This window comes from Sceloporus undulatus, chromosome 5 (assembly GCF_019175285.1).
Source record: "Sceloporus undulatus isolate JIND9_A2432 ecotype Alabama chromosome 5, SceUnd_v1.1, whole genome shotgun sequence".
NCBI classification, from domain to species: domain Eukaryota; kingdom Metazoa; phylum Chordata; class Lepidosauria; order Squamata; family Phrynosomatidae; genus Sceloporus; species Sceloporus undulatus.
The window spans coordinates 143158992-143181823 of NC_056526.1; the positions used below are offsets into that span (position 1 = coordinate 143158992).

At 38.8% G+C, this 22832-nt stretch overlaps 1 protein-coding gene across 1 annotated transcript in view; it reads left to right on the forward strand.

Moving 5' to 3' along the window:
- Positions 1–21529: 21529 nt before the first annotated feature.
- The window catches only part of MAP9 (microtubule associated protein 9), a 30560-nt gene continuing 29257 nt past the window's right edge, over positions 21530–22832 (forward strand). Inside the window, exon 1 of the mRNA XM_042470401.1 lies at positions 21530–21766. The gene's annotated coding sequence lies outside the window, so the exon portion shown is untranslated. The remainder of the gene's footprint in view (positions 21767–22832) is intronic.

The following is a 22832-nucleotide window of genomic DNA, read 5'->3' on the forward strand; positions in this document are numbered from 1 at the left end:
GAAACTTCCAAAAATAGCTCAGCCTGAGATATTTTTTCCTAATGATTTTTGACATTGCCAAGAGACCTTCATGTCTTTGTGCCAAGAGAGATGGGTTGTTGATTAAAGTAGTTTCTGATTCCACAATAACAGGCGGAAGCCCTCCCATGGCGCTGTCTCTTTCCCCCAAATAGATGCCCCTTTGTTTTTGCCTAGCAAGTATCCTCAATTAATAAAAATGAAGCAATCTGTCTGGTATGTACTTTTATCATTAAGATAACTGCTATGTTGTTTTAAAGTTTCCTTTTAAAATATCTCCTTTGTACTATGTGTTCTCAAAGCCAAAACGATAACATGGGATAGATTTAACAGCTGAAAATAGGGGCACTGCTCAGTCTGAGTCAAAAGTACTTTGAAAAAGACATGAGTTTTTCTTTCATTTGGTAAATGGGTAAAAAAACGCAGTTTAGCCCTTAGTGTTAAGCCTATGATACGTGCAAAACAATGATTGGTCAATTCCCACTTCTGACTCCCATCCAGTTTTGTTGCAGTTTTCATGACAATGGGCATTGCCCTGCATCCAGCTAGTAAAATTTGAGTTTTTGCATCACACCCAACAAAATTATGTGCTAAATTTAGTTAAACAATAAAAGATAGCAGGGGAATGTCAAGAAAGGACTTGAAAATCCTGATCTAGATATACTTTCCATGTGCTGATTCAATTAAGAAGTTTGGTTTGGATAATTTCTCTGAATTGGGTGGAGGAACATGCCTGTGATTTGTTTACTACACCCCTCCAGATGTGGTTGGATTGTTATTTTCATCAGCTCAACAAGCACGCTTGACTCAATAGTGGATATTGCTGTTTTAACTTGTCTTATATGATGTTTTTAATTTGTTGCTTTAACTTTTAGATTGTACGCCATAGGCAGGCTTTTATATTCTTGATTTTACTTGGTTTTGTACAGCGCCATGTAGATTTACGGCACTTTATAAATAAAGTTAATAATAATAATAATAATAATAATAATGATGACAAACTATCATGGCAGTTGCAGTCCAAAAATATCTGGAGGGCCACACTTGCCTGCCGCTGGTTTACATGTTGTTGATGTAATTTGGAAATTGAGGTGAGTAGTAGAGTTCATTTCCTCTGTCTTAGTCTGCTGGTAAGGCTATGTGACTTGGGAGTTGTCTTGATATGAGGCAGGGTAACCCAAGCAAGTATGGGAAAGAGGTAGTGACAGCAGCGGCAGCAGCTTTATGGTTTTCCCCCTCTATAGAAGGCAAAAACTGTGTTGTCCACTCAGGCTGGTCTACATGTTAGTCTGGCATGTTGCCTACAACCAGGTGATGTAGAAAAAGCTGTCCCATTACCAACTACTACTGCTAATTTGGTCAGCTTTTACACATGGAGTAGGTACGGACAGGGTCATTATCTTTCCTGTACTCTGGGAAGCAAAATGTCCAGGCCTGGTTCTGATGACATGCATCATGTACAAACTATGCCTAAGTATCCCAAGTATCCAAATGGAGTGTTCTTTTTGGAGGTCTTTAAACAGAGGCTGGATGGCCATCTGCTGGGATAACTTTGATTGTGAGTTCCTGTATGGCAGGAGGTTTGACTGGATGGACTTTGAGGTCTCTTACGTTACGATTCATCTATTCTAAATCTCCCTATTTAGATTACTCCCCATTTCTATTCTGAATCTTCCCTGAAAAATAATAGGTGACATTTAGTTGTGTTGTTCTCCTGTAGCTGGGAGCTAGAAAACAGAGCTGGGAAGGGTTACTTTTTTGGACTTTAATTCCTAGAATCCTCAGCTAGCATGGACAGTATCCATATTTCATACCCTCCAACGGTTCTGATTTGGCAAGGACAGTTCCAATTAATCTTCTCTCTGCCCACTTTTTCATCTGCTTTTGAAATATGCAATTTTCTATCTCCTTCTCTCATTTTCCCCTTTTGTCCTCACCTTAATTCAGCTGTAAAATGTCTTCAAAGTTTCCACTCCATTAACTCAGCAGGCAGGAAAGGAGAGGAAAGGGCTGATCTTGCCCTTCCCAGTGGGCCCAGGCAAAAGCATACTGCTTGCTTGAGATGTATTCAGGTCCTTGTCTGAATAGAGAAACTATGCTTTGTGAAATATGTAACTGTCACTGTTCTGTAAGAACCATTCCTTCCAAACAATAATGAGTACAAACCAAAAGAAAACATATTTGATGTTGTTTGACTTGGCACTTGCTCCAACTGAATATTCTCTTTATCTGAAAGAGAATAGACAGTTGGAATTTTGTATCAAAATAATTAACTATTGATATCTTTCAGCATTAGGCTCAAGGGCACAAACTCTGGCTGCTGGCGAGAGAAACAACACACAAGAGTTGGCTAGTGGCAAAGACACATCACTTTCTATAAACACAGAGCCGCAGGAGGGCATGGGATCCCTTGACTGATCCCAAAGTGCTTCCCTCGTCTAAATGTAGGACTCTGGTTGATTACATTGTCTGTTTTATTTAATCCACTCTAATCACACAGAATGCGTTTGTAGCCCCTGCACTAGGAATTATCTGTGATTTGTGGAAAACATTAATTGTCAGTGAATGACGACAAGCACTCTACATTCTTTGCATCATCACCACTGCCATCAGCACCATCTGACCATGCACAAGAAACAGATGGAAGATGTATAGTTGCCTTGTTTTTTAATTTTGCATATACTGTATTTCTCCTAGCTACTATACCACCTTTCTTGGCTTTGAATGAAAAGCTTGCTGCATTGCCGCTGCAGAAATTCTCTGTGACAAGCAATGCTTTTCTGTATCATTCAGATAGAAGGAGCCTTTCAAAATTCTTCCTGTTGTACAAGTTATCATAAACAGACAAGGCCACCATGGATGCTGAAGATAGTAAACCGTCTGTAAATGCACACTGCTTTCCCCCTAACATTGATGTATACATTGTTATATACACTAGAGAGAGGTGCCTGGGGCAGAAAAAAAGAGAAGTAGAACCTATAATGGCCTTTTTTGTGATTTCCCCCTTTTATTTACAATACATAAATGAGGGAAATGAAGGCAAGATAACAGCCACTCCTATTAAGGACTGCTACAAAAAATATTCAGTAGCTAACTAGAATGCATACATGCAAAAGGCAGCCAAACCCATTGTTTATTTTTTTAAAAGGGGGGTCTCTTTGTCCTTAATGTTGCTGTAGCTATTGCAATAATAGCCATGATGACAGTAGCAACAACAGCAGCAACAAAACACAGCTCCTTTACAGTTTTACCTGGAATGATTCCTATGGGTTTGATCAATTTCCTTCTCTCTTACTCACTACACACATGTAACAACACCCACACATAGATAAATGCATGCCTCCGATTTCAATTCCAAAAGGTGTTTTTCTTATTAGGTCAGCCATTGTCCTAGTTAGAAGTCAGCAGCTCTAACTAGAATGAACCCTTTTATTTCGCAGCATAATTAGGACATTTACATAGTATGAAAAATGCATTGAGAACTCTTGAAGACAAAGGAAAACACAACCTTTGATATATACAGAGAGAGCAGGGAGGGCTGTTTTCTTAGGCACAAAATATCTGCACAAAATATCCTCTGCCTCTGACAAGATTAAGCCCCTTCTAACTCATTTTGTGCTCTTCTTGATCCTCTCTTCTCTCTTCAGCCATGGTTCCTATAATGAAAATAACACTAGAGTTTGGCTGGATTGCCTGCTTTCCTCATATCTTTCAAATAATTAGTACCCAGATCAGATTTTGGTGAATTAGTTTAAAAGTAATTCATTACCTTTATAATATGAAAAAGTAGCCACATGTCCAAAGTAGCTTCCTTTCTAGTTCTGAAAAGTAACTAGTTATATCTGTTACTAACACACACACCACGAAACACCCTGATTACTACAAGCGGCTTGTCTGAGATACTAAACATGCTCTCCTCCCATCTGTCTTGTTGATGCATCAACTCTTACCAACACAATAGGAGCATATCTCATACCAGCACTTGAACCAAATGATATTCCTTGCCCACCATTCAGAAGTACTCCACCAACACAGCAGTAAAAGCAACTAAAAATTACACTGCGAAAGGAGTGAGGTACTCTCACAAGGACTTTATAGCTAAGGAAAGGGCCTGAATGAGGCATTGCCCCCACATAAAACTTCTGTCCCCTGAAATGATTTTTTCCTTCAGCCCCCAAATTTCTAGCTTTGTACAGAATGAGACCCTGAAAACTGTTCACACCTAAAACTCTTAAATTTACTGTGTTTCCATTCCAGCCCCCTTGTAGCTACTTCCCTGTATCTTCATGAAGGGTAACAAATAAAATAAACTCCAGAGAACCAAAGAGGTTTTTGCTGAACAAGCCAAAGATAAGCATAGTCTACTCTGCAACAATGATAAATAGAAAATGCAGAAAGGCAGTCCTAAGAGCCCTTACTCTCAACATAATAAATATAATAATATAATAAAAGCTTTATATACCGCTTTTCCGTAGTGATCAAAGCGGTTCACACTGCTATCAAATACACATAAAGTCAAATATTATTGCATGTTATATAAAATACATAGTAATTAAGACCACAAGCAAATATGAATTGAAACCAAGTTCCTTAAAATCACATATAAAAAACATTAATAACATCTATCAGTCATGAAGAGTATCTTTCAACAAAGGAACAATTTCTATGAGGAGTCAGAAGGATATGCTAACCGGAAAAGATAAGTCTTTAAGGCTTTCTTAAAGGCATCTAAAGAGGAACTAAGCCTTATCTCCTCTGGGAGCTTGTTCCAGTATATGGGGGCTGTAGATGAAAATGCTTTTTGGCGAGTTGATGCCAATCTCATCTTAGGATATTCAAGTAAGCATTTTCCTGTAGTTCTGAGAGTGTGGGGCAGATTGTATGGGGAGAGGCGTTCCCTCAAGTAACATGGGCCCAAGCCATGTAGTGCTTTATAGGTAATGACCAACACTTTGTATTGAGCCCGGAAGCTAATAGGCAGCCAGTGAAGAGATCTTAATACTGGTGTTATATGATCTGATCTAGAAGTACCGGCAATCAATCTGGCTGCGGCATTTTTTTATTTGAAATGTTGTTTGGCAGAATGAAATGGGAATATGTTTGTGAAGGCACAGGCCACAGGATTGAGTGAAGAATTTGAACTGGCAATATCCCACATAGATCCACTGCCGTCAGAAGTGCCAGTCAGAATTGAATTGGCCAGAGCTTTCTGGACATGTGAATATCTTTCAGGGTTGCTGATTTTTCAGAACATAAAAATGAGTCTGAATCATAGTAGTCCCAATTGGGTCTACTCTAGTTGGAACTACAATTAGAAGTCAGGCTATGGTGACACGTTTATTATAGTCACTACTTTGCAAAGGAAAATATGGCCCATTCCCAACTGGGAATTGGGTCCAAAGTATGCTTGAATTTCTGGCTGTAGTTGTTGTTTTCAGGAAAGAACACTGAAAATTAGAGACTTGTGGTATCACATTGATCATTTTCCCCTTCTAACATAGGGAAAAATGACCCACACTCCTATTCACTGAACTGGGTCCAAGATTCAGAAGACAAACTGAAAATACAGTGGCCCTTGGTATCCACTGTGGCTTGATTTCAGCCCCCTGCCCCATGGATAGCAAAAATCTGTGGATGCTGGTCACATTACATACACTTGTGTAGTAAAATGCTATCTCTTATATAAAATGACAAAATTAAGGTTTGTTTCTGGGATTTTTTAAAAAATATATTTTCAAATCATGGATCGTTGTATCTATGCATGCAGAATCTGTGGCTATAGAAGGCTGATTGTACCTCTTCCTGTAAGAAACCTAAAGGATGATGTGGAAAGACTAAGAGATATGGTGTATCTCTGAAAGCAATAAAAATATATACCAGAGTTTGGGGAAGTTATTGTTTGGCCTGCAGTATTTAGAACCTCCATGCCAACATAGCAAAATGACTAAGGTAAAGATGTGACATCTTCTGAAGGCTCTTGTTCTCACCTTATATGTAGTTGGGTGAGCAGTTTGCAGTTATGGCACCATTTCCACTTACAGATAAATCGGTGTGCGATTCGAATCGATGGATCAATTCGACAGCGGAGTGTGATTCCCACTACATTTGCCCCGATTGCATTTTTTCCCTCTAAAATAATCCACTTGTGGTTCACATTCAGGCACGAATTGATTCAAAATGGACCCGCTCCAGCCGGACGAAGGGCAAATTTAAATCGATTCCAGTCCGCATGTGGTTCACACTTGCGCAGATTCGATTTATCGAAAAAGAAGCAGAAAAAAATCAGCGTCAAAAAGACATGGGTTAAATGTGTCTAGCACATGGCCCCCCCTCTTGAAATTGCTTCAGCAATTCAGATTAAGTGGGAATCAGGGTCGTTTGAACCGGTTTGAACTGAATCATGATCCGGTTTAAAAGGTAGTGAAAACGAGGCCTCCATCACCCACAAAGCAGAAAAAGATTGAAATAATCAAAGAAAGCACCAAAGCTGGGGTAGTACAGGACACTCTGACCTGACCAATTGATATATCAGTCCCACAAGAATCTCTGCACCCTCTAGTGATGCCACTGAAAGTACATCCTGAGCCACTCTCTCCTCCCACTATGTCTCTCATGCTCAGCCATTATACACACAGAAACATGCTTCATGTGCACACATAACGTTGTTTGCTCCTTCATATGCAGGCATGCACATAACCCTTCCCCCTCTGTACACCTTTTTTCCTCTCCCCCACCCATGATGCCCATGAAATGCCATCTCCTGTCCATATAAAAGTTGCTTTTAAGAAGAGCTACTATAACAACATGTTGCAGCTTCCCATAGCTGAGACGCAGCACGATGATGCTCTAGGGCCCATGATAAAAATAGGAGCTGAGTCTTTCATAAACTACAAATTGGATGACTGAGAGAAAAACAGTTTTGTTCCCAGTGAGCCCACATCATTGACATGTTCATTCCCCAAGCAGTTCTCCTGGCCAGATGAAGGATATGAGTTTATTTGTCAATATTTAATTAAAAGCTGACACATTTATTTCCTCATGGGCACAGTGTGTGCGTGTTTTGAAAAGGGCATTCCAGAGGCAAACAAAGGTTACAGAGAGATTCCATGGTGACAAAGGCAGAGAGACAAGTGGGTATGAATAAAGTGATGAGTGTACATTTCAGTTGCACTTTATTGTTTGGCCACGTAAACAGCTCCCCCGTTTCAAAACATACAGCATGATTTCCTGCCCTTAGAGCGCCCACTTTCAAGTCATTGAATAAAAAAGCCAAATGGGAATAGGAAATGCTGATAAAAGCCTTTAGTAATATTTCTGAAATATAGCTAATACTAAACAGAGCCAGTGTGGTGTAGTGGTTTTGAGCATTGGACTATGATTCTGGTGATCAAGCTTTGCATCTCCTGCTTGGCCATGGAAACCCATTATATGACATTGGGCAAGTCCCACTTTCTCGGCCACAAAAGAAGGCAACGGCAAACCTCCTCTGAACAAATCTTGCCCAAAACCCTGTGATAGGATGGCAGTGAAGTTACCATTCATTGGAAACAACAACAACGAGAACAGATAATCTGAATTAACTAGGCTAACCTACATGTCCAGTAAATATATAAACAACCCATTTGTTATACTTTTACTAAGCTAAGGCTGCACTCCTATACTCACTGAATTAAATGGACATATTTCTGAGTAGTATAGGGTTCCACTGTTCCACTGCAATCCTGTGCATACCTTCCTTAGATTCACTGAGTCAACCTATATAGCATGACATTTTAACATTTATAACTTTTTATTTATTTTATTTTATTTATATCTTGCCTTTGTCCCAGGATGGGTTTCTTGGTTTTGGGGTTGTTTTTTAAAGTAGTATTCAACCCTATCCCCAAACTAGATTCAGCACCTTGGATAGTAGCTTTAAAGTTCAGACTGAAACCCAGAACAGACACACCATGCCACTTACATAGACACCACCAGCTAGCCATGGGTAAAGAGAAAACAGACAAATATAAAAGATGGACTTACCTATCTGTGCAGAGAGAATAAACATGGAATATAATCTTAAAATGAACAGAATCTACCACAATCATGGAGAAAAGCCACCTTTCTGATGCTAGTCTCAAATCTGTACAGTCAGCCCTCCATATCCATAGATTCCTTATCCATGGATTCAAGCATCCACATCTTGAAAATATTCAACAAATAATAATAATAATAATAATAATAATTTATATTCTGCTTAATCACTTGGAATCCAAGAGGATTACAACAATAAAAACGGGATACAGTTAAAAATTCTAGAAACCCCTATCCCTCCCCCTCAGTATAAAAACATAGGAATACTAAAAGGAGATTAAACTAGAAAGACATTAAAACAATAATATAGAATAGCAGTTAAAAGCAGTAGACAATTTGTAGGAATTTACACACACACACACACACACACACACACACACACACACATTCCAAAAAGAAACAATCCTTGATTTTGCCATTTTAAGTAAGGGGCACCTTTTTACTGTCCCATTGTATTTAATGGGACTTGAGCATCCATAGATTTTGGTTTATGTTTGGGATATATATCTCCAGGGCCCATTTGTACTACAGAAATATAGCTCTATATTCTATTTTAAGTGCCATAATAACATGCCATGGAATCCTTGGATTTGCATTGTAGGTAGGGAGTTCCTCAAGTGCTTCTGATTAGTCTATAAAAATCCCAGGATTCCATAGGACTGAACCATAGCAGCTAAAAGGGAATAATAATGCTCTGTGTTGTGTCAATGGGTTCTGGGTCTTTATGAAATGTAAACTCATTGCTCATCAGCAACATTGCCAGCAAAATGACCTGCTTGGGATTTCTAGTAGTGAGCAAAATCACCTGATTAGATCATCTCAGGGGTTATTCAGATGATGAAAATAATCCAGGTAGAATCTGGGTTGAAACTTCACTGTTCAGATGCATTTTGAATGCATCCAATTAAGTTGGAAGGGGGCTGCCAAAAAACCCACGTAATCTGAGATAATCGATGTTGGTAGGGAGGTTCCAAGTTTTTCTGAAAATTTGGATTCTCAGCTGTATGAATAACCGATACAAATAGACCTGGGATAAAGCTTGGCATGCCTTGAACATGCTTCTTAAACATTTGCATGATCGACTCCATCTTTATTTGAATGCTGACACATGGAAGCAATGCGAACAACAAACCTGGAATGTGTGAGTGAAATTATTTGCATTGTTGCACTAAAAACAGCAACGTGTGAATGACCCCTAAGAAGAAATTAGCCCTTTCAATACTTTTATGTATTTATCTCTTGGCCAGGGCCACTATTAGATCATGGCATAAAGGAACAGTTTCTTCGGAAATTAATTTTAAGAAAGTCTTTAAGAAAGTTAATTTTAAGAAAGCCATTGTATATGCAATAAAGTTTCCATGATACCACCATGTAAACACTGTGCTCTACTCTGGTATAATGACATTCAGGTATAGTAACCACAGACCTCTTTTAGCACACTATGAAATCTTTTACCACCCTATAAAAAGTAGGGGAATTTTGAAACTTTTGACATCCATGCTTTGTTAACATCCAAATATGCACCGTTCACAAATACATTCTGTTGTTGCTTTATATGTAATGATACATATAAAGAGAAAGTCATAATTAGAAAGGATTTAAGTACTTCTGAAGCGGGCACACTGACTCTAAATAGACAGGGTGATTTCATATGTTGGGGGAAGCAGGGAAGCTATATACAGAACATATTACATTGCAAGCAAGAATTTGGTCTTTATACCGCTACAAATTCTGCTTTTCAAATAAACAAATGAATGGCTGTTAACACAGAACATTTATATATATTGTATATATTCTTTTCTTCTGGTAAACAGCTATAACTTCAGCAAAGTAAAAGGAAAGGAAACTTCACAGTGTAGTGCTAATGACAGTATAGGTTCATAGAATCGTAGAGCTGGAAGAAACCACAAGCACCATTTGGTTCGGTCCTCTGCCATGCAGGAATACATAACTGAAGCACTCCTGAAAGATGTCAATCCAGCCTCTGTTGAAAGACTTCCAAAGACAGAGAGTCCATCACCATCCAAGGCAATCTATTCCACTGTCAAGCAGGCACTCTCACAGCAAGGAATGAATCAACAAGAGGCAACCCAGATTTTCAGTTAAGCAATTGATTTTTTATAATACAATGTTCTGCTTGAATTAAGATACCAAGGCATAGAAGTCAGTGGAGGATTTGTCAATTAGGAGGTGCTTAAACAAATTCTGGTGGACTGCCTTAGCAGAAAAATTAACTTGCCATGCTCAGATGAACCAAGGGGAAATATCAAAGGATACATTTAAGGAAATGTGATCTGATTTACCAACTATACCATGAATCACCTTTCTACACAAGTTCCATCAGCATCTCATTTAAAGCTGTGGAGTAATAGGTTAGGAACGCTGCTTGATTTTCTATGTACTGGGTGACTGACCATTGAACTATGTTGTAAACTACAATAAAGTTGTAGAGTGATGGGGTAACTATAATATACTTTCAAAAATCAAAGTAAATACTAAAGATGTAATTTGACAAATACATATACAACATATGCCAAAATACATTTTTTAAATACAGCGGGTCCTTGGTGTCTTCTGGGTTTTGGTTCCAGAACCCCCCATGGATACCAAAATCCATGGATGTTCAAATCCCATTAAATATAATGGCATTGTAAAATGCTGCCCCTTATATAAAATGCCAAGATCATGGTTTGTCATTGGAAATTTGTGTGTGTGTGTGTGTGTGTGTATTCAAACCATGGATAAGGAATCAGTGGATATGGAGGGATAACTGTCTTTACTTTTAAATTATTAAAAGTATATTATGATGCTGGATAAACAAAACAAAAAGGAGGCATCTATGTTTTGTTTTGTTTTTTATTCCAACACAGAAAATATTCCTGTACAAATTCTAGACATGAATAGCAACCTAGCAATGGCAATGGGTGCCAAAATATGACTGTGGTATATTAGCAATGAGATCCAGTGAGGTGTAGTGGTTTGAGTAGCAGACTACAATCCTGGAGACCAGGATTCGATTCCCTGCTCAGTCTTGGAGACCCACTGGGTGACCTTGAGCTCAGCCTCAGCCCTAATAGGTTCAGCCATAAGCTGGAAATAATTTGAAGATATATACACATACAACAAGAAATATTAAGACTGCTTCTAAAGTTCTTCCAATCAGATTTCTCTTTAGATTTTTTCTGAGCTGCTTTAAATTAATATTTAATGCTCTATATTTATACTACAGCTATTCTAATGTTTTATTTTTAGCTTCTGGATTTATTATATAAAGTGTTTATGCCATTTTAAACTGCTGCTGAGATAACATTTTGGGATGTCCAAGGCTGCAGCCCTACACATACTTGTCTGGAAGTAGTTCTCATTGAAATCAAAGAGGCTTATCTTTGAGTCATACAGATAGCATTCCACTCTTAGGCCAGCATCTTATACTTAGGCCAGACTCACAGATCGTGCACTGCATTGGCACAGATGGCACAGACAGGAGATAAAAGTTCACAAATGCTGCCACCATGAAGAAAATAAGGCATCGGAGAAATAGACTGCTTGGAAGCAGCAAATTTGTCTACCCTTCCACATTGTCATTATGTGACTCTGGAAAATATACAACTGCTAGTGTATGTTAACACAATGTCATCCTTAGTGTGCTAGTACTGGCTGTGGTTGTATGGTAGGTTCTGATTAATTCTATGGACTTAACAGTGTGGTAGGACACCCTGGGAAAGCCTGACCTGTAATCCAAGTTAAAAATGATGCATATTTTTGTGCAATATAATTCACTGGAAAAGCTTCTCATTATGCAAAGACCCCTCAAGTACTGTGTGGAAATATTCACTTTGTCCGGCAGATGGGAGAAAATAATGGAAACTTTTTATTCTTGTATGCAGTGAAAAAAAGAATGAAAAGATTTTCATCCTTGTGAGAAGGAAAGTGCTAAGTATTCCTCAAAAACTTGCAAGGGACATATAAAATAAAAGGCCTGTTTACTTTACAATCAGACTACAGGCAGGACTTGTCACACTTGCTGAGGTAATTTTTTATTATGAATCCATATATTTAGTAGAGCCAGCATGGTGTAATGATTTGAGTGATGGATAGCGTGGCATAAAGGTTTATGTCTTGAAGACCAGATTCTCTGTTTCACCATTAAATCAAATGGATGACCTTAGCAAAATCAAATGCTCTCAGCCTCAGGAAAGGTAATGGCAAACCTCGTCTGAACAAATCTTGTCAGGAAAATCCCATGATAGGGTCGCCATAGGGTTGCCATAAGTCAGAAACTATTTGAAGACACACAACGACAACAACATTTAGTAGACCCTCCTGAGACATTTTGCTGCCTAAGAAATCAGCAAATGGCTTCACCATTCCCAAAGTCAAGATGAACAGTGTCCTAACCAAAAGAAACATCCATCAGCAAGACAAAGTCTCCTTGTTAAATCTTGAAAAATGCTTTCTTGAAGTCTGATTTCTAGGTTTGTGGTTTTGATTTCTAATGTGTTATCCCTAAAGAATGCTGCTTGAAATATTTCCTGACTGAAATGCCTTTTTTATAAGAATAAAAACTATTTTATTCTTCTTTGAAAAGTATGCATCCTTGAGATTTTATTTCTGATTTACATCTAGGTCAGTGCTCCAGATCCAGTGCTCCAAAACTGCCCACTTCTAGTGTGCAGAAATTAAACTCACATAAAGTGGGCCTCTAACGTCCTTGAAAATTGAATTTTTGACATCAACCTTCCATTGTTTCTCAAGTCTTTCCTTTTAGTTAAACCTGTTCAGTTTTGTCTAACATGTTCAGCACTAGGAGTGCTAAAGTGCAATATTAACAAAGGAATGGTGGGAAAAGAGAGATCTTATCTAAATCAAAGGGTGGCATATATTCAGTTTAACCATTGTAATGAAACATGCAAATTAGTCTTGCAGCTAATTAGCCACAAGGCCTTTTAGGAAACATTTAAACTCTGAAATGATGGATGAATACATTAATGTGCTCCTCTGACCTCATCTTGATCTGCTTTTCACTCACTTACATTTGCCAAGAAAAGAATGTTTCAGTGTAGGCCAAAATACATTTATTTTCCAGCTGCATTTTGTCACAGAATGCCTTTGAAAGCATACTGCTCTCCTATCAGAAACAGAATTGCATTGGTTTGATAAATACACTGTGCTTTTCTTATACATGAGGAATCATTTATAGACAACTTTGTAGAGACAGAAAACATCAGCAAATGTAATCTATGCTCCTAATATTGTGTTTGGTAGGGCATCCTGACCATGTGAAGCCTATATAGATCACATCTGTATTTTCAGCTTCAAACATCTGCTTAGTAGCCCTAGTGGCACAGCAGTTAAATTGAGGTACTGCAGCCAGAAGGTTGTGAGCTCAATCCCAGGGCTTCAAGGTTGACTCAGCCTTCCATCCTTTTGTAGGTCAGTAAAATGAGCATCCAGCTTGTTGGGGGCAACTGGTTTACAGATTGTAACCTGCATACAGGGTGCTGACTTCACTGATAAGCAGTATTGAAATGTAAATGCTATTGCTAAATGCTATTAATGTGCAGAGGTTGGGGTGGACAACAATGGTGACACTAGATGGAGTGCAGTGGTATGGCCCACACCGGGTGACACCCCAGGAGAGGGATGACACCTGATCAGGCCATCCTCCCACTGGGGGAAAGGGGCAAGAGGGCCCAGCCCTACTTCCCCACGGTGGCAGTAGTCTTCTTACAAGGAAGCCACTACCTCCGCAAGGTGGGACAAGGCCAAGCATAGCCAGCCTCTTATTCACAGTGGTGATGGTCTCCTCACAAGGAGGCTGCCACTGCTATAGGGAAGAAAAAAGGGGTGAGCACTGCCTTTTGGTCACATCCCTAGTAGTCCCCCCCCCACACAGGTGACATTGGGGGTGGCCCTGGCATACATTGTTGGGTACTGGGCTAGCCAAGCATGTTGTGTGCCTTCAGGTTGCTTCTGACGTATGGTGACCCAAAGGCAACTCTATCATGAGGTTTACTTGGCAAGATTTGTTCAGAGGAGGTTTGCCATTGCCTTCCCCTGAGGCTGAGAGCATGTGACTTGCCTAAGGGCATCAAGTGAGTTTCACGGCGGACCTGGGACTCAAAACCTGGTCTCCAGAGTCATAGTCCAACACTCCTTAAGTCCTTATTCAATAGATGGTGTCCTTTTCACAAATAAGACATGAACATTTCTAAAGTTATCAGCTAACCAGAGAAAAATACAAACTATACTCTTGCTGCCTTCCTATATTGGAAGAAAGGCGGGATACAAGTAAATAATAATAATAAGCTGTCCACTTGAGTTGAAAGACAGGAAAATTGGGGTTCCAGCTCATGTGGAGATCTTCCACAGATAGCAGAAGTTACCTGCTTCAGATGGTCACCAGTCTCACATAGGAGGGAAACAGAAGGAGGAATGGAGCAGGTAAGGCCAGCACATTCACTGAATACATGTGGCGAAACAAGAAGACTACTGTATAGTAAAAGGAGAAAGCATCATCCGTTTGGAACACTGCACATTTCAGGGAATTAAACCAGAACACTCAGTTGGAAATCCAGTAAATTCACTTGTTTTTCTCTCCTGAATTTATTTTGGGGGTGTATGCATGAAGTTGTTTTTTTGAAAAGGGTTTTTTTTTTACAACTAAAGAGACAGTGTCACTGATTTGCTTTGGCTTGTTGTTTTTTTTAAGCCTTCATATGAGTTCCAACATAGTTTAACTTTCAGTTTATTTTAGATTTTCTGGTATAATCTTTTTGGGGAAAGCATAAGACCACCTGATTAATGAACTTGGAGAGAAAATGAACAAACGGTACATTAGAAGAGTACACATTATTTTGGTAGGGTGTCAGAAATCCTTGGCCTTTGGCTGTGATCCATCTTGTCACTTCAATTATTCAGGGTTTAGCATCAAAGAAACAACTGTGAATATTTACATTACTTTAAAATATTATATGGCTCTGCTGCAAGTTTCCATTAGGGTTCCATAATTTAAGAAAACAAGCAAGCACTTTTTAGCATAAACATTTACACTTAGAAAATGTTGCTAATTTGTTTGCTATTACTGGTGTCCTTATTTAGGCAAAAAAATGGCATTTACTTAATATCATGGAAGGCGTTGAAGTCCCAGTAGACGGGAAGTGAAGCAAGAACTTTTTGGGTTTCTTCTTCCATAAGAATAGAGTGCATACAGGAAATTGTGGAGCCAGGGGCCTGTGGATACTTCTTTCCTATGAGACCCACCCTTCCTTACATCCCCTCCCCACTTTTCTCTGATACTCAGGGGAGATCTTGAGAGGAGGAGAACTCCTTTCCCAACCCACTGCAATAAACCCTCAGGGCTCAGTTAATGGGTGGTGTAGAACTGAGCGGGAAGGAGGAAAGGTGGGACTGTCAATCCTCCATATCCACAGATTCTGCATCCACACATTCAACCATCTGTGGCTTGAATATACTGTATATATATTTAAAATCCCTAAAAGGCAAACCCTGGTTTTGCCATTTTGTATAAGGGACACAATTTTACTAGTCCCTTGTATATAATGGGACTTGTACATCCATGGATTTTTGTATCGGCAGTGAATCCTGGAATCATACACCAGAACATGCTGAGGGCTGACTGTATTCCTCACCATCAGAACATCAGATAGGAATATATGGATAAGTTTTCCCCTTAGATTCATCCAAATTCAAAATTGTTCCTTTGAGTGTGGTTTGCCCAATAAGGAGAAAAATGAAGCTTAACGTCTGAGGAAGTAGACCAAGTCTTTGAAGGCTTATGCTACAACTTCTTTAACTCAGACTAAAAAGCACTACAAGATCCATTTGCATACTGATATTCCTGACTAACAGGACTATGGAGATTATTACATGGGCAAAGAGATGTCTCTGTCCAGTCCTTCCTGTGAGATTGCAGAAAGGATTTTCAAACGACGTTGCACTTATCTGGACATTATCCCATCCAGAAAGCACAAGTGACAGGGATCGCGCAAAAGCCTTTCAAATGACATTGTGCTGATCTTGTCATTGTCCTGTCATTGAATTGGCATTGCCCAGCATTTTGCATTAACGGGAGTTCGCGTTAATGAAATGCTGCTTCAATGACAAGATAATGACAGGATCAAGGCTACGTTTTGAAAGGCTTTCAAGTGATCACTGTCATGGACAGGATAAGGACAAAGGAGCGATCCCATCCCTATCTCGTCTATGTCTGGTAATCTCCTATGTCTGAATTCTACCCACATCAGAACAGCAGATAGGGATATATGAGTAAGGTCTGCTCAGCCCCACAGATACACATATTCTCCTCTGCTCACAAACAAGCACACATACAATGTGCCCTTGGTATCTACTGGGATATGGTTCTAGAACCCCTCATGCATACCAAAATCTGTAGATGCTCAAGTCCCATTAAATATAATGGCATAATAAAATGATGTTCCTTATATAAAAGAGCAAAATCAAGGTTTGCTTGGTGTGTGTGTGTGTGTGCGTGTGTGTGTGTGTGTGTGTGTGTGTGTATAATATTACCAAACCGTGGATGGTTGAATCTGTGGATACAGATTGCTGACCGTACTTACATTCTTTAAGTTATTCACCCACTCACAGACTGCTTCATCCTCAACTGTCTCACCCTTCTCAGTTGCTTGGTCAACCTCTGCCAAAAGCAGGGTTGCCTGGTTTAAACCAAATAACATTTAAAAAAAAACTACTCCTGATTTGTTTGATTATTCACATATATAGACTGTATGTGGCCATTATTACTATTTTCCAGCCCTTTTATTTGAACAATAACTTTTTGAATTTTAAACATTTTAATTTTAAAAGTTTATTGGCAGGCGTTTGTTGTTATACCAATATCCAGTGTCAGTGACTTCTTTTTAATCACTTTATTATAGTGCAAAGAATACCATTGAGAAACAAATCCTTCAATTAAAATAAGCTCAACCAAAACAACTTGCTTTAAAAGAGCACTTTTTAAGAATAATTATTATTTAAATTAGTGGTGATAACATCTAAACTGCATTTGGCTGCTTAAATATTCTATCCTATATTGGTGTGGTCCTACATATTAATGCAAATAATAATAATAATAAACCTCAACTTTTTTAAATTTAAAAAAACAAACCTGATTCCCACTTTCCAACCCTGGCCAAAAGCAACAAAAAGTAGCCAGGCACTTTGTATGCACACACCAAAGCAAAACTCTACTCCTTGCTGATCACTACCCATTTTTATGGACGAAAAGGTGCTCAAGTGAAAACATCCACCAGCTTTAAGAAGGAAAGATGCGTGGAGGATCCAATTGCCTGTATTTGAACTTCAGACACACTTGCTTATTTCTGCAAGTCAAATGCATACAGGGTAACTGGACCTCCTCCTTTTCCAGGACATGTCCTACATTTCAGCTTTTTGTCCAGGAGGAATTCAGAAATGTCCTCCATGTACAGCATGACTAAAAGCATGCATTCACATTTATCGAAGTGTTTTTAGATTTTCTTTGGTTCTCCATTTTTCTTGGCTATCCTACGTTTTGCATTGCTTTGTCCTCCATTGCGGTAATGGCATCTGGTCACCCTGATCTCATATTTTCTTAAACTGCCCATCCTCCAAACGACAAGATTTTTTTTAGCATCCCATTCAGTCAATATAAAGGGCACCCTTTCCAGCCCTCAAAGGAGGGACATAGCTTATAATATCTGCCAATCCTATAAGGGAAAAGCTTTCCAACCTTCAAATAGAGGATATGGCAACCCTACGTATTGCCATGGTAATTAAAGTGCAATCATAATGTTATAACTGTGTAGTGTGAAAGGGCACTTGGAATAATAATCGAATGGAAAATGATGTAGGAACAGCTGCACATGTGCAGACTTAAATCCATGCCAGTGTAGAGTTCTAGAGCTGGGCTTTACAGTTTGGACAGAGTTGGGGTGTCCCTAATTTTTGGTCATCATGTGATGCTTCATGCATTTCATAAGAGAACTGAGCTTGTTCTTTATTAACATTTTGCTGTCATTTGATCCCACTGCATATATTTTTGTCTATACCTACGTATATATGTTTTGTTTCCTGCCAACTGATTATAAAACTTCATATATTAGATGAAGTGAGCTCCAGTGCATGCCAGATGCCATAAGCTATTTTGTTGTTTTTCACAGGAAAATGGGCATAGAATGGCAGTCTTTAATCAAAACATGGATTCAAATTATTTGAATAAAGAGAGGGACATCGGACTGGGACTTTACTATTTGAGGTTTCTACCTCCAACAAATGTAAAACAATTTTGTTTTATTTTTTAAGTGGGACCGCATTGGCATGTTCTACATTAAAAACACCTAAAAGTTTTTTGTGGGTTTTTCAGGCTATGTGGCCATGTTTTACAAGAGTTTATTCCTGATGTTTTGCGAGTATCTGTGGCTGGCATCTTCAGAGAATACAATTATTTATTTTCAGTTACTTGGTCTAACCCACATTTTTATTTTTTGCTGCAAACGCTTCATTTTAATGTGCAGTAACATTAAAATGTTACTAAAAATAAAATAAAAATAACTAAAAATGTCCTGTTTTTCAAGCTTTGACTATAAATGGTGACATACTAAATTCAGCAACAACCATCAGATAGAGGTGCCTGACTTTTTGTAGCCAAATCTTTTGCTGCCATCCTCTGGAGATGACAATTATTACACATTTTTCCTTGGAAAACCTGAAAGAAAAAATGACTTTTTTTGGACTGTAACTCTCAGAATCCCCTGGCAGCCTGTTGGTTGAGATATTTTGGGAATTATAATCCAAAGAAGTAACTTTTCTAAGATGCTCCTCTCCCAATGGTACTAATTTTAAATGACAAAGAGATCATATATGCGACTGGGAAATAAAATTTTAATACTGTACATTTTCAGAAATTTAGACTGGCACATTATTTCAGAAGCAATATCCATAAGGTCTAGAAAATTGACCCAACATTTTCTGCAAAGGCAAAAGTGTGCAAAGGTATTTTTTTAATAAGGTATATGCCAGCCATTTTTAAAATGTTGTTGTTGTGGGCCTGCAAGTCATTTCCGATTTATGGCAACCCCAAGGCAAACCTATCACAGGGTTTTCTTGGCAAGTTTCTTCAGAGGGGGTTTGCCATTGCCGTCCTCTGAGGCTGAGAGAGTGTGACTTGCCCAAAATCCCCCACTGGGTTTACATGGCTGAGCCAGGATTCGAAACCTGCTCTCCAGAGTCGTAGTCTACTGCTCAAACCACTGCACAACACTAGCTTCATTTATGAAAGAAAAGGGAGATTTCTACAACAAACACCACTCATGTATTATCCTCATCAAAAACAACTAGCAAGGATAAATTATTTTGTTGAAATAAAATGCTAAAGTTGTGTGCATTCCTATCTGGGGGTAAGCCCCAGTGAATTCAGTCTGCCTTATTTCTGAATAGACACACACAAGGTTTCATTAAGCCTAAGGATAAAAGCTGGCTTTTTGAGGATACAGTGGTACCCCGGGATACGAAAGCACCGCCTTACGAAATTTCCGGGATACGAAAAAATCCCATAGGAAAAAACCGGTTCCGGTTTTTTTTTTTTCGGCTTACGAAAAAAATTTGGGTGCTTTTCGGCGGCGCTTTTTCGCCACGAAACGCGGCTTTCCAGCGCTAGCGCCTATGGCTTTTTTCGGGTTCGGGTTACGAACGCCGCGGCGGAACGAATTAATTTCGTAACCCGAGGCACCACTGTACTGTAAATATGAAATTGCAGATTGAACAGTTCCAGTTTTGAATCATGGCAAGAAACCAAATAAAAACCTAAACAAAATGATATTCAGCAATACTTTGAATTTAAACGTAGGGAGGACTTGACATTTCAAATTCCAGACTGCAGACGCACTGCAGAAATAATCCGGTTTGACCCCACTTTAACTGCTACGGCTCAAAGCTTTGGAATTCTGGCAATGGTACAGTACTTTGGTGAGACATTTAGCTTTCTGTGTGAAAGAGCTCTGGTGCCACAACAAACCACAGTTCCCAGAATTCCATAGCATGGAGGTATGGCAGTTAAAGTGGTGTTAAATAGGATTATTTATGCAGTGCGGATACAGCCCTGGTTTATACTTTTAAGCTTGATGAAAAAACATATTAGTGTTCCACGTAGCTGGAATGGGAGGGGGGGGACACACAGACACATCCTCTTGAGACTTGTAGCTTTTAAAAGAACTGAAAGTGTAAAGAAGCTTTTCATGCTTTATGGCTGCATCCACACTGCAGAAATAATCCGGTATGACACCGCTTTAGCTGCCATGGCGCAAAACTATGGAATTCTGGGAACTGCAGTTTTGTGTGATATGATTTAGCCTTTTCTGTCAGAGAGCTCTGGTGTCACTCACAACAAACTACAATTCACAACTACATAGCATTGAGCCATGGCAGTTAAAGTGGTGTGAAACTGAATTATTTCTGCAGTGTGGATGTGAGGTCGGCTTCCTCACTACTGTCCTTTCATTGGCAGGTGAAAAGCTTTCTGTTCCAGCAGGTGTTTGGAACTGATTAATTTATATATAAAGGGCTTTCTTTTTTTAATCAGTTGTGCTATAATACTTTTATTCTATGTCCTTCATGTCTTAAAGCAGTGGTAATCAACCCTTGGGCCTCCAGATGTTTTGGACTTCAATTCCCAGAAGTCCCAGTCAGTATGCTCATTGTTCAGGAATTCTGGGAGTTGTAGCCTCAAAAATCTAGAGGACCAAAGATTGAGAACCACTGTCTTAAATGGTTTTAATTCTGAGATGGCCCTTCATGCTTTTGTAAAGCAGTGGTCCCCAAACTGTGCCCTTTAACAAGAGAATGCTGGACTTCAGCTCCCAGAAGCCTCAGCCATGTAGGCCAATAGTCTGGCATTCTGGGAGCTGTAGTCCAAAATCCCTTAAAGGGCACAGTTTGGGGGGGCCACTGCTTTATAAAAATGGCTGCAGAAATAATCCGGCTCGACACCGCTTTAGCTGTTACTATGGAATTCTGGGACTTATAGTTCTGTGAGACATTTAAAGTCTTCTGTGTCAGAGAGCTCTGGTGCCACAAAAAACCAATACAAACCCTAGAATCCCCAGAATCCCATAGCCTTGAACTATGGCAGCTAAAGCGGTATCAAATTGGATTATTTCCTCAGTGCAGGTGAAGCCTATATAGAAGATTATCACACTATTCAGAATGCCTCATTTTGGGGTTTGTTGTCCAGTGAGGCCTAAGAGCTTTCTGGCTGAATAGTAAATGCCCTTTCTCTAAACTACAAGTCCCAGAATGCAACAGGAGGAATAGCAAGGTTTTAAGAGGGTAGTGCAATACACTCTTGGCCTGAGAGGGCAATAGAGAGAGGGAGGGAGAGCCCGCATTTATTGCGTCACACGCCACTTTCTCCTCCACAACCAATGAGAGTGGAGGATGAGAAAGCCTGGTGCGGTTTCCACGGCAACGCGGCCTAGGCTCTGTGCGGTCAACTCTAGCGTAGCGGTGGTTGCTAAGCAACGCCTTTCAGGCCCAGAGGCCTAGTAGGCCCGAGGCGCTTTAATAAGCCTGGAACTGGGGCAGGGACAAGACCCGAGCGGCCGACGCTCACTCAGCCCTCTCGCCCGAGACAAAAGAAAGAGCCTCCCTGCGACGCGAGGTACGCGAGGCCAGGGCTTGGCTTGGGAGCGGGCCTGAGTTGGAGGCTCCAGCCTCGGAAGAGGAGCAAGGAAGGGGGCAGGGTTTGGAAGCGAAGGCGGAGAAGGAGGGACCAGGCTGGAACTCTTAATACCTTCTTCTCTTATTGCCCAAATAGGACCCTCCTCTTACTGGGGTTTTCCTAGGGCATGGTTCATTCAGAGGGAGCATGCCATTATAATAATAATAATAATAATAATAATAATAATAATAATAATAATAATAATAATAATAATAATAATAATAATACAATAATATTATACTACTAATATATTAATATAATAATATATTATAATAATATATTAATAATACTACTACTAATATAATAATATTTATGCATAGTTCAAACTTACATTAAAATCATAATAAAACAATAAAATAGATGCATCTTTATTGAATAAGTCTCCAGACGATTTCAAATAAAAATAAATAAATAATATATATACACACACACACACACACACACATAATGATAAAAAGGAAAAGAAACATGCATAGTTCAAACTTAAATTAAAAAATAAAATAATAAAATAGATGCATCTTTATTGAATAAGTCTCCAGACAATTTCAAATAAAAATAAATAAATAATATATATATATATATACACACACACACACACACACACACACATAATGATAAAAAGGAAAAGAAACATGCATAGTTCAAACTTAAATTAAAAAATAAAATAATAAAATAGATGCATCTTTATTGAATAAGTCTCCAGACAATTTCAAATAAAAATAAATAAATAAATAATATATATATATATACACACACACACACACACACACACACAGACACATAATGATAAAAAGGAAAAGAAACATGCATAGTTCAAACTTAAATTAAAAAATAAAATAATAAAATAGATGCATCTTTATTGAATAAGTCTCCAGACGATTTCAAATAAAAATAAAGAAATATATATATATATATATATATACATACACAATCATGATAAAAAAGGGAAAAAAACCCATACATAGTTAAAACTTCAATTAAAAATAGTAATAAAATTTTTAAAAAT